Source organism: Silene latifolia, chromosome 11 (assembly GCF_048544455.1).
Source record: "Silene latifolia isolate original U9 population chromosome 11, ASM4854445v1, whole genome shotgun sequence".
Classification (NCBI taxonomy): Eukaryota; Viridiplantae; Streptophyta; class Magnoliopsida; order Caryophyllales; family Caryophyllaceae; genus Silene; species Silene latifolia.
Genome location: NC_133536.1, coordinates 58,090,379 through 58,102,577, shown reverse-complemented (window position 1 = coordinate 58,102,577; position 12,199 = coordinate 58,090,379).

Below are 12,199 nucleotides of genomic sequence, written 5' to 3'. Positions count from 1 at the left end.
GGGTTGTTGGCGGACCTTGTGTAGGTCTTCAGGTGCCGTTTTTGGTTATCGTTGTTTTGATTCGTCTTTTGCTTGAAAAGAAGGGCGAGTCGTTTTTTTTGTGCGTTTTTTGTAAATTGCTTTGTTTAGTTGGGTTCGGGCGGGATTGCCCTTGTTTTGTTTTGCAGGTTTTTTTTGGATTCGTCCATTTTATGCCGTCGTAATGCCGAAATTTCGGCTGACGTTCTTTGTTTGCATGAGAGTGCTCGGGACCTGTCGGGTCCATTGCCGAGACTTTGGAGGGCCTGTTTGGGACTGGCCCGGTTAGTACTCCCGCCAGTGCGCCTGACGTGACAGTGGAGGACGCTTTCTGAGGAAGAGGGGCCCTCCCAGGAGGTCGTTAGGGCTGAGAGAGCCGCTGAGGTTCGTGAGGGGCCCGTTGGTGGGGTCGTTGGTGCTGAGGGAGCCACTGGGGCTCGGGATGAGCATGTTGTTGAGGTTGCTCGCGTCGAGAGAGCTCAGACAGGGTCTGAGGCTGGTACCTCCGGGAGGAGGGTTACTAGGAAGAGGGCTCCTCGGCTGACCAGACGGGAGTTGCCGAACGTCGTTAGGGTCGTTGAGATGCCTCCTATCCGCCACGTGGAGTCTCGTGGGTAGAATAGACGGAGAGCGGAGACGGTTGAGGACAACGCTCACATCGCGGATTGGGAGGCCAGACGGGTTACAGCTCCGCGGGGGTTCAAACTGCGGGCGGCGCCTGCATCAGCCGAGGGTTTTGACGGTAGTCAGCTGCTGCTTCGGCTGGACATGCACATCTCCTACTGTACGCACGAGGGCTTGGTAAGTTGTACCATTTGGTCGAACTTTGGTCATTTCTGACGTTTCAGACCTGGATAGGTGTTATGACGTTGTTTATTTTTGATTTCAGGAGATTGGCACCATGAGGACTTTCTCAGGCTTCTCCACCTGCCTGGGTTTCTACGACGTTCTCCAAGCCAGTACGAGAGCGTTGATAGGGAGGTCGGCTTTTGGGCCGTTGGTGGCTGCTTGGCGGGATATTCATAGGGCTTCGATTAGGTCGAACCTGTGTCTGATCCGTGCTATGTTAGAACGTTATTGGGACACGACGTCGTCATTTCTCATGGAGTTTGGGGAGGTCGGTGTGACCTTAGAGGATTTTGCCATGATCTCGGGCCTCCCCTGTGGTGAGATGTCCGTTGAGTTCTCAGAGGGGCCGGAGAGAGTGTCTTCTCCCGCGGTAACTCGTCTGATCAACAGTGTTTTGCCTGAGCTTTCTGACATCACCCCGTACCTGATCGCGAGCTCATATGTGAGGGACCCCTTTAGAGGGAGAGTGGCGGTTTACGCTCCGGTGCCGTTGGCAAGTTCGGAGGCTGAGGCTAGAGCTGACGCGCAGGAGGCGCGGTTGTGGTTGTGGTACTTCTTGGGCGCCACGTACTTTGGTGACAAGGGTGAGCGCTTGTCGACCAAGGTACTTCCTCTCCTTGCTGACCTCGACACTTTGGGTCAGTTTGACTGGGTTACACCAGCCCTGGCGAGCTTCACCCCGTACTTGCACGCTACGGTGCGTCCGGAGGCGGTGTGGGATGGTAGTGCTCTTGCTTTGGTTGGTCCCGGCCTCATCTTGGAGGTACGCGCGTTTTTGTAGTTTTTCTTGAGTTTGAGTTTGATTTTGATTTTGATTTTGATTTTGATTTTGATTTTGGCAAATTTTGAAAGATTGGCTGATTTGTGTTTGCTGTGTTTGGTTTCAGTCTTGGTTGTATGCTTACTTCACCCCCTGCGCCCGGGGAGTACTGGCGGCGCCCCTTCGACTTACCCTGCTGTGAGGGCTTGGACGGTGGCTCGGAAGAAGTCGACCAAGTCGACTTACAAGGACTGCAGGCGTCCTGTGAACGCCCTTCGAGTTGCTGACGTAAGTTGTTATCCTTTAATCCTTTTGTCTTGTAGAAACAGATAGAGATAGGATGACTAGGTAGCTTAGGAAGCCCCAGTTAGCTGATTAGCTTCGCCTTGAATGCAGTTTGTCGGGTGGCCTTGGGAGCACTACACAGAGGTGGCGGCCGCGGTCAGGGAGCCTTTGTGGCCTCGCAGCTCCCAGCGTTTGTACCTTGAGAAGGCGATCGAGCCGGTTTGGTACCTGGGTAAGCGTTTAGCTCGTTAGTGCTTTACTGAGACTTTTGTGATACCGGTCGATCCGCCTAGGGTGTTGTTCCAGGAGTTGACGCCTGATGAAGTTGAGGAGCACCTTCACGGTCAGGGAGGTGAGGAGCTGTTGCGGCGGGAGGTCGACTACCACACCTTCCGGTTGTCGAGGCTTGCCTGGTACACGATCGAGGTATGTTTTCTCTGTTCTTTTGTTTTCATTGCCTCTTTTTGATAGGAGGGTTTGTTACTTTTGATGTGGACCCAAATTGTAGGGGGTCGATGCGTTGATGATGACTCAGCCCCCAGTTTTCCCGGCAGAGACCACCTTCCAGGGGCCGGGTGGTGAGGAGCTACAACTGCACCTGCCAGAGCCTGCGGTCGCTGAGGTGACCGACGTTGGTATGGAGTGGAGGTTGACCATTCTGAGGGTGAGTTCCTGATTTAAAAGCTCTTCTTCATTTATGTTTTAACCTGTGTTGTATGGAAGGACCTTCTTGTTTGTAGGTGTCGACCGCTAGTCATCAGGCTTTGTGGCGGATGACTAACCGGTGGAGGGCACTTGCTGGTGACCTGGCTGCGAGGGAGGATCGGCTTGCTCAGGTACTTTTTGTATGTTTTTTTTTGTGTATTTTTGTGTTGCATTTCACGTTTATAGACCTCAATGATCTGTATTGTGTTTTGCAGGGTACTGTGGATCCGGCGGAGCTTGCTCGTGTCCGTGCTGAGCTGGACATAGCTCGGTCGACGATTGAGGCCCAGGGGTTGGGGATCACCAGTCGAGACCAGGAGTTGAGGCGTCGTGAGGACGGGTTGCGGAGCAGGGATGCAGAGATTGCCTCTCTCAGGGCTCAGTTGGCTGCGACGGAGGAGCTTCGCGTCAAGATGGAGTACGAGACGCTGGAGAGTTCTCTGGAGAGGGAGCCTGAGCAGATGGTGGTGTCTGCTTTGCCCGCGACTCCTCTTGAGACAGAGACCGGTCCGACAGGAGGAGTTGAGTAGTTGTAGTTGTTGGTCCGTGTCTTGGACTTTTGTTTGTACATATTTACATTTTGCGTGAGGCGGTTTGTATATATGTGTTTTTGGATTGTGGTTTTTTTGTGATTTTTGGCTTTTTTTTGTGTTGTGTTTTGGGGAAGCGCTGTTGGCTGTCAGTTTCCTTCTACGTCGCACTAGTTCATGCATCGTTAGTGTAGAAAACAGGCAACAGGTAGCACATACGCATAAATGTAAACACGTAAAAAGGCATTTGATTGAAAACAAAATTAACCACGATGACTCGAAGTTAAAATTGAAATTTGAAATTTGAAATGATATTTTGAAAATTCCGCGACAAATCGTCACGTTTGGATTTCTCGAAGAAATGATTTGAAAATTGAACAATTAACTCGTGTCTTGAATAAAATTGTATCGAAATTGTTGAAATTGATTTGTTACTCGAAAAATTCGAACTCAAACCGTTAGAGGTGAATTTAAAGTAGATTTTGCGAGCGTATTTGGTTTTTGATTTTTGTGAGATCAAGACTCGGATTTTGAAGAAAACTGATGCCGTGTTATCAATTTCCGATTTTTTGTGGAAAATGGGAAAAAGCGAAAAAATTTCGGAATTTCGACTGCCATGGAAACGATCCGTCGCGGATCGGGGCGACTAGCCCTTCCACCTAAAAAAAAAGAGAAAAACCCGTATGTTTAAAGCTACGTCATGGAAACTGTGTCGGATTTCGTAAAACGCGAAAGTAAGGAAATGTGAGTGTGAGGAAACACAAAACATCCTGGATAGGCCCGAAGAGGCGCGCGCATTCCGGCGGGAGGTTTGAGGTGTCAGGAGAAAACACAACTTGAAAGGGACAATTCAAGGGGGGAATCCTGAGAACAGCCCCAAAGAGGCGCGAGCTAATTGGCGATAGAACCCAGCTCTCCCTTTTTTCGGAAAAATTCGCTGATTGTTTTGTATAAATAGGGATGTTTGTGCTTCATTGTTTCATCATCCGAAACACAAAAAAAAAATCTCTAAAAAAACCTTCTTCTTCTTCCACAAAATTATTCATGGATGCCTTTGAAAATGTATTGCGACAATGGTGTCGGGATTTGTCGCCTCCTGAGAAGTATTGAAGAGTCTATTGATCCAAAATACTCAAGAGGGGGGGTGAATTGAGGATTTAAAACTTTATGAAAGCTTTTTCGATTATGTATGTATAATTAATTATTTAAAGTTTATTGATTAAACTTTAACTAATTAACTAATTAACGAATTAAAAACAAAGCAAATAAACGAAAGAACGAAACAAGAAGAGACACACGGATTTTTGAAGTGGTTCAGTTTCACAAGTCGAAACCTACGTCCACTATTCTCGATTAATAAATTTAGTACCTTTCTCCGGATTACAAATTTACTAACCCAACTCGTACAACTAACTCTAGCTGTAACTCAATGAGTACCGTTAAATACTCGAGTGACTAACTTACGCTAATAAGAAAGCACTAATGATTCTTCTAATAGTTCACGTTAATGAACAAGTAAGCAATCAATTATAGCACTATTATCTTATAACGATAATGAAGAACAAGTATGCGAGTTTTTGTAAAGACACGACCTTTCGAAATTAGCAAATCGGTTTTCGTTAAAAACACACGGTTTGCTCTTTAAATTATGAAAAACAATTTTATGCTTAAGGTCTCTATCTTAGATGTTGCAAATGACAAAGTATTTATAGGCAAAGAGAAGGAGAGCTACACGGTTTCAAGGAAACCCTAATAGCCGAATAATAAGATATAATTATAAATTATATCTTCTTATTATCTCTTACCTAAAAGCCATAGAAGATAATAAAGAATATTCTAAAAGATAGAATATAATCTTTCTAATATTATCTTTACTATAAATTCTAAGATTATGATAAGATTTCCTAAAACAAGAAAATCTTTTACCATAAACAAATATATAAGTAAGATATACAAGATATGTAAAGATTATTTTATAGAATAAAATCTTTACCTAATCTCTTAGGCAACACGGCATAACACGGCTCATAGGCTCGTGAATCCATGCAAACCCTAATCTTGTTATATAATTAGAATTTAGGTTTTAAGAGAGGCTAGATGGAAACCCTAATTGATAGTAGAGTCCAACTCATAAGTCGACCCAAAAGCTATCAATTAACGCCAACCATAAAACCGGACTCCTCACTAAACCGGGCTTTACAAAATAAATACTTTCATTAAAACATATAAAATAGTCTTTAAGAAATTGTAAAACAATTTTCGAACCATTTAAAAGTCGTGTATAAAAACTCGCATTTCAATGTTATAGTAGAAGAGCTATAACATTGAGCTCTTTTACTAGTAATGTTATAGCTGCAAAGCTATAACTTCACTAATTAAGAAACTCATTCTTGATTACCACTACGAGATAATCACCTATACTATTCTAATCTTCAGGGAGATCTTCGAGTATAGGCTACATCATCATCCAAGCTTGATTAATCTTCTAGAAGAACTCCGTCTTCACATAATGCTTGAACGAACCTTCGAATTGTTTGATCTTTAAACAAGGACTTGAACTTCTCATGTGTACATCACAATCTTCTTGGTTGCTCGTAATAAGTTAATGCTAAAACACTTAACAAACAATTACACGCAACAAGTATAAAACATGTAAGGCACCTTGACATCATCAAAACATAAACATATAAGCTATATGGTCCAACAAATTCCCCCTTTTTGATGATGGCAAGTCTCCTAAAATTGTGACTAATGAACAAGTTCCCCCTTAATATAATACCATTATCTTGATAATAAAGAGTAACGCAAGATCAAACAATTATATTCAATACCAAAGCTTTAAGGACTTTAAGAGACAATTGGTCTTGACAAGGAGCAAGCTTAGGCAAATACGAAATCATCGTTATTTCTTCCCCCTCTTGACATCATCGAAAAGACGAGAACAGACATAAAACGACTAGAATGATATCAACCGAGGCAAGAAATATATATTAATTAAAGCACATATTATAGTATAAGAACGATTTCAACATAAGCAAGCTCGAAATATAGAGTGTGTAATACAAACCGAGATGAATAGAGATTTTGTAGGAGAGAAGAAAATTAGTCACTCACCTAACTACGACCTACAAAAGCATGCATGCAATCTAACATGATAGATATCTCTAGTGACCGTACATATACACTCCAACCAATCGAGGTCCAAAACACATGCCGAGGACTTACATATGAATGTGAGGTGAGGTAATTGGGTAAGAAGGGGCAAAATAATTTGGATATGTGGAGGTAAAAGCCAAGCTAGCACCGAACACAACCAAAAGTAACCAAATTCCACTTTCCAACCCAACATGATGGATGATACACCATGCCAAGTATGGCACACACTTACTCACATCATCAAGTACTTCTCCTCAAGTAATATGGAATGATAAGAATAGGAGTAATAAGAGATTTTTGTCTTTCCATTTTTTATAGTATCATTTTTCTTTTTTCTTTTTTTTTGTATTTTTCTCCCTTTTTTTTTTTTTTTTTTTTTTTTTTTTTTTTTTTTTTTTTTTGTGTTTCATTCCTTTGTGTGCGGCAAATGCTATCAGAAGTCTAATAGCTTCAAGACGAGCAACAGGTGCGAAAGTCTCGTCATAATCTATTCCTTCTTGTTGATTATATCCTTGGACCACCAATCTTGCCTTGTTTCTGACAATGACCCCGGCATCATCCAATTTGTTCCTGAAGACCCATCGAGTTCCAATGACTGTTCGATCTCTTGGTCTAGGAACTAAATGCCAAACCTTGTTTCTTTCGAACTGTTGTAGCTCTTCTTGCATAGCTATAATCCAATCTGATTCGGCAAGAGCTTCATTGATGTTCTTTGGTTCGATCATGGATAGGAAAGAGTAGAAAGAGCAGAAATTGTTCAAAGAACGTCTTGTTTGAACACCCTTCTTAATATTCCCAAGAATATTGTCCATGGGGTGTGAATTCTTGTATTTCCACTTCGTTGAAGTGCTTGGTTCATCATCGTTATTTGAGCTTGTCCCGACTTCATTTGGATCGGAATTAGGGGAAGTTCCCCCTGAATCCAATTCGGGTGTTGTGTTTGAGTCGATTATAACCTCGGACTCTACACCTTGATTTGGATTCACTGTTACAGTAACATCATCTATAACATTGGTTTGGGAGTTCTTATTTTGAGTGGATGTTATAGTATCATCAACTATAACTTTATCCTTCTCCTTTTTGTCTTTTGAGGAACGATCGAGTTCATCGTTTATTCCCTCAATTTCGTTATCCTCTAATTCCAAATCCGGGGGATCATCTCTTGAGAGACGGAAGTCGGGTTCATCCAAGTCTTCTTCCTCATCCTGTAAAGGCTTATCGAACATGTTATCTTCATCAAAGATAACATGGACACTTTCTTCAATACAGAGAGTTCTCTTATTGAATACTTTATAAGCCTTGCTATGATCTGAGTATCCTATAAAAACCGCCTCATCACTCCTAGGGTCGAACTTACTTAAACGGTTTTTACCGTTATTATGTACAAAACATTTACTCCCAAAACAACGAAGATGGGAGATATTAGGTTTTCGACCTCTAAGGAGTTCATATGGGGTTTTCTTAAGGATAGGTCGGATCATAGCACGATTATGGATGTAGCAAGAAGTACTAATGGCTTCAGCCCAAAAGTTACGAGGTAAACCACTACACAGAAGCATTGTACGTGCCATATCTTCTAAAGTTCTATTCATACGTTCAACGACACCGTTTTGTTGCGGAGTTCTTGGTGCAGAAAAGTTATGTCCTACACCATTAACTCGACAATATTCTATAAAGGTTTGATTGTCAAATTCGGTGCCATGATCGATAAATAGATACTAGATTAGTCTTATATTTATTTTGAACACGTTTCATAAGACAATCAAATTCATCAAAAGTTTCATCTTTTGAATGAAGAAAGATAGGCCATACATACCTTGAGTAGTCGTCTACAAGAACAAAGACGTACCTTGATCCTCCTCTACTTCTTACCTTCATAGGTCCACATAAATCCATGTGTACTAATTCCAAGGCTTGTTCTGTGCTTACTACTCTTTTTGGCTTGAACGATGATCGTACTTGTTTACATCTTGCACATGTGTCACACATCTTTTCTTGGTCAAACTTGATCTTAGGTAACCCTTCTACCAAGTCCCATTTCTTGAGCTTGTTCAAGGTTAGAGAGCTAATGTGACCAAAACGCTTATGCCATAAACAAGGATCATCAAGAGTAACTTTCATACACGAAAAAGAGTTAGTAGGCACAGCATTTAAATCTACCATATACACGTTCCTTTTACGGTGGCCTTCAAGAATGACATTGCTAGTTCCTTCAATAATAATGCGACAACTATCGATGAAAGACTACTTTGTTACCTTTGTCGCATAGTTGAGATATGCTTAGCAAGTTGTGTTTTAGACCATCTACAAGATAAACGTCACTTATTGCGTGAGATTTGGAGATTCCGATTTTGCCAACTCCTATTACTTTTCCCTTTTTATTATCCCCGAACGTCACTTTTCCTCCGTTGAAAGGCTTGAGTGAAAGAAACAGATTTTTGTCTCCTAGGTCATGTGTCTTGAACATCCACTGTCAAGATACCATTGGTTGTTTTCTTTCACTTCTTCCCGCAGAAAAGGATTAGATACAATTTTTAGGTACCCAAGCTAAGTTGGGTCCCTTATGATTAGTTACTCTAAATATTAGATCCTTTCGAACCCAAATACTTCTAATCACCGTCTTTCTAACTTTAGGTTTATTTATCTTGGGAGGATTTCTAGGGTTAGGGTTTTCTCTAGGTCTCGGAACTTCTCTAGGTCTCGGAACTTCTCTAGGTCTCTCTTGACTAGATGCCTTGTGAATAGGTTTACTAGGTTTAGATTTGCAAGGGCTTTGTGAGGTGCTAGGTTTCTTAGAGTAGTCAAAGGCCATGTCATAGAACCAACGGAATTTATTGTTCCTTTCTTCGTTAGGTTCGTCGGTGGGAGTTTCCTTATCCTCGTCAACTCGTGTCAACAGTTTTTGGCATGTTCGGCATTCTTTCGTAAATCGTGAGCCTTTTTGACACAATTGATTTGGATATGACCCGTATGACCACAGTAATTGCAAATCAAGTATTCAGGAAGATCAGCATACTTCCTTTTTCTAAAATCAAAATCCGAAGGTGTTGATTTGCATTTAGAGTGATCTCTACGGCTATAGCACTCATGTCCTAACCCCATCTTCATATTATTGTCAGATTGTTCGGTTAGGAAGTTCAGGACTTTCGTGCTACCTTCCCATTTGTCATGCACCTTTCTAGCGTGTAGAAGAAGATCTTTTAGGGTTTTAATTTCCTCTTGACATTTCGTGTGATCTACATCATTGTCCTTTTTAAAGTTGTCACGAAAGTCTTGGAATCGTTTGTTAAGAATGAACACAACATCGGTGTGGTGTTTCTTAACATTGATCATATCGGTCTTAGATTCTTTTAATTGCTTTGAAAGGGAATCTATCTCTTTCTTTTGATCCAAGATTACTTCTTCATTAGAAGTGACCTTAGCTTCCAAAAGTTCTCGACTTTTCTAAGTTCTAAAGTTATAGCTTCATTAGCTATAACTTTGGCTTGAAGGTGCTTGATTTTAAGCTTTAGGTCGGAAGTTATAGCTTCATTAGCTATAACTTTGGACTCTAATTCCTTCTTTTCAGCCATAGTAGAATCTAATGTTGTAGCTTTCTCACCGTAACTTTAGATTTCAACTTCTTAGCTTTAGTCTTGAGATTATGATTCTCTTCCGCAATATCGAGAATCTGTTCCTTTAGATCTTTCAATTCCAAATCCTGTTCATGGCACTTATCAAGAGATTGTTCAAAGAATTCAATTAGGGCACTTTTAGACAATTTCTTAACACGTTTTTTAAGCTCAAGGTAACTTACCTCTTCATCGTCATCTTCGTCCGATTCTCCAAGAAAACAATAGTTTGAGTGAGAGGTTGTGCTTTCATCATCACTTTTCGGAGATTAGGTCAAGACTAACACTTTGCTCGGACAAAGGTTAGCCACTTCGTCGTCTTCAGATTCCTCGTCATCTTCTGATTCAAGGTCTCCCCAACACGAAGCCATCATAACTTGCTTGAATTCTCTCTTTGTCTTCTCACGTTTCGTCTTGTCCTTTATCTTCTCCCATGTTGGACAATCTTTGATCATATGACCAGATTCTCCACATCTGAAGCAACCTCTATTTGCGAAAGATGACTTTGAGTCATTAACCTTTTTGTTGAATGACTTGTTGTTGTTGTTGTTAAAGGATGATTTTGTTTGTTTGTTTCGAAATATTTTGTTTTTGAAACGGCGTGCAAACAGAACAGTTTCATCCTCTAATTCAGAGTCCACTTCTTCACTCTTTAAGGCCATACTCTTATTTCGGCTTGGTTCAGCGTCATCTTTGTTAAGAGTAATTTCATGGGCCATGAGAGCACCTATGAGTTCTTGATAGGATAGGTTTTCAAGATCTCGTGATTCCTCCATTGCAGTGACCTTAGCACGCCACTTTTTAGTAAGGCTCCTAAGAACCTTTCTAGCAATGTCCTCAGTACTGAATTTCCTACCTAGGTTTTTCAGTTCGTTTATAATGCTCGAAAATCTTGCAGACATGCTATCTAAGGACTCATTAGGCTCCATAATGAATAGCTCGTATTTTTGCATAAGCAAATCAATTCGGTGCTTCCTAACAATGGAAGTACCTTCATAAGCTAATTCGAGCCCATCCCATATCTCCTTGGCCGTGGAACAAGAGGAGAACCGATCAAACTCTGTGGAAGTCATTCCGTTTTGCAGAAGACTTATTGCTTTGGAGTTCTTCTCAGCTTTCTTGTAGTCAGCCTCGACATAGTCTTCTTCTTTCTTTTCATAGGTAGTGCCTTCCTCGGATGCCACAAGAATTTTATGCGGTCCGTTTTGAATAATCCTCCAGCACTCCCAATCGTGTCCTTTCACATAGTGAGTCATCATGTTTTTCCATAATCCATAATTCTTCCCATCAAAGACGGGACACTTGAGATATTTGGAATCCATTTATCACGTGATAGGCAGCGGAATATAAGACAGTAAGATAAATGAAAAACAAGATAGATCAGCCTCTTTGCGGTTAGGCAATCAAGAGCACGAGGCTCTGATACCAATTGAAGAGTCTATTGATCCAAAATACTCAAGAGGGGGGGGGTGAATTGAGGATTTAAAACTTTATGAAAGCTGTTTCGATTATGTATGTATAATTAATTATTTAAATTTTATTGATTAAACTTTAACTAATTAACTAATTAACGAATTAAAAACAAAGCAAATAAACGAAAGAACGAAACAAGAAGAGACACACGGATTTTTGAAGTGGTTCAGTTTCACAAGTCGAAACCTACGTCCACTATTCTCGATTAATAAATTTAGTACCTTTCTCCGGATTACAAATTTACTAACCCAACTCGTACAACTAACTCTAGCTGTAACTCAATGAGTACCGTTAAATACTCGAGTGACTAACTTACGCTAATAAGAAAGCACTAATGATTCTTCTAATAGTTCACGTTAATGAACAAGTAAGCAATCAATTATAGCACTATTATCTTATAACGATAATGAAGAACAAGTATGCGAGTTTTTGTAAAGACACGACCTTTCGAAATTAGCAAATCGGTTTTCGTTAAAAACACACGGTTTGCTCTTTAAATTATGAAAAACAATTTTATGCTTAAGGTCTCTATCTTAGATGTTGCAAATGACAAAGTATTTATAGGCAAAGAGAAGGAGAGCTACACGGTTTCAAGGAAACCCTAATAGTTTAATAATAAGATATAATTATAAATTATATCTTCTTATTATCTCTTACCTAAAAGCCATAGAAGATAATAAAGAATATTCTAAAAGATAGAATATAATCTTTCTAATATTATCTTTACTATAAATTCTAAGATTATGATAAGATTTCCTAAAACAAGAAAATCTTTTACCATAAACAAATATATAAGTAAGATATACAAGATA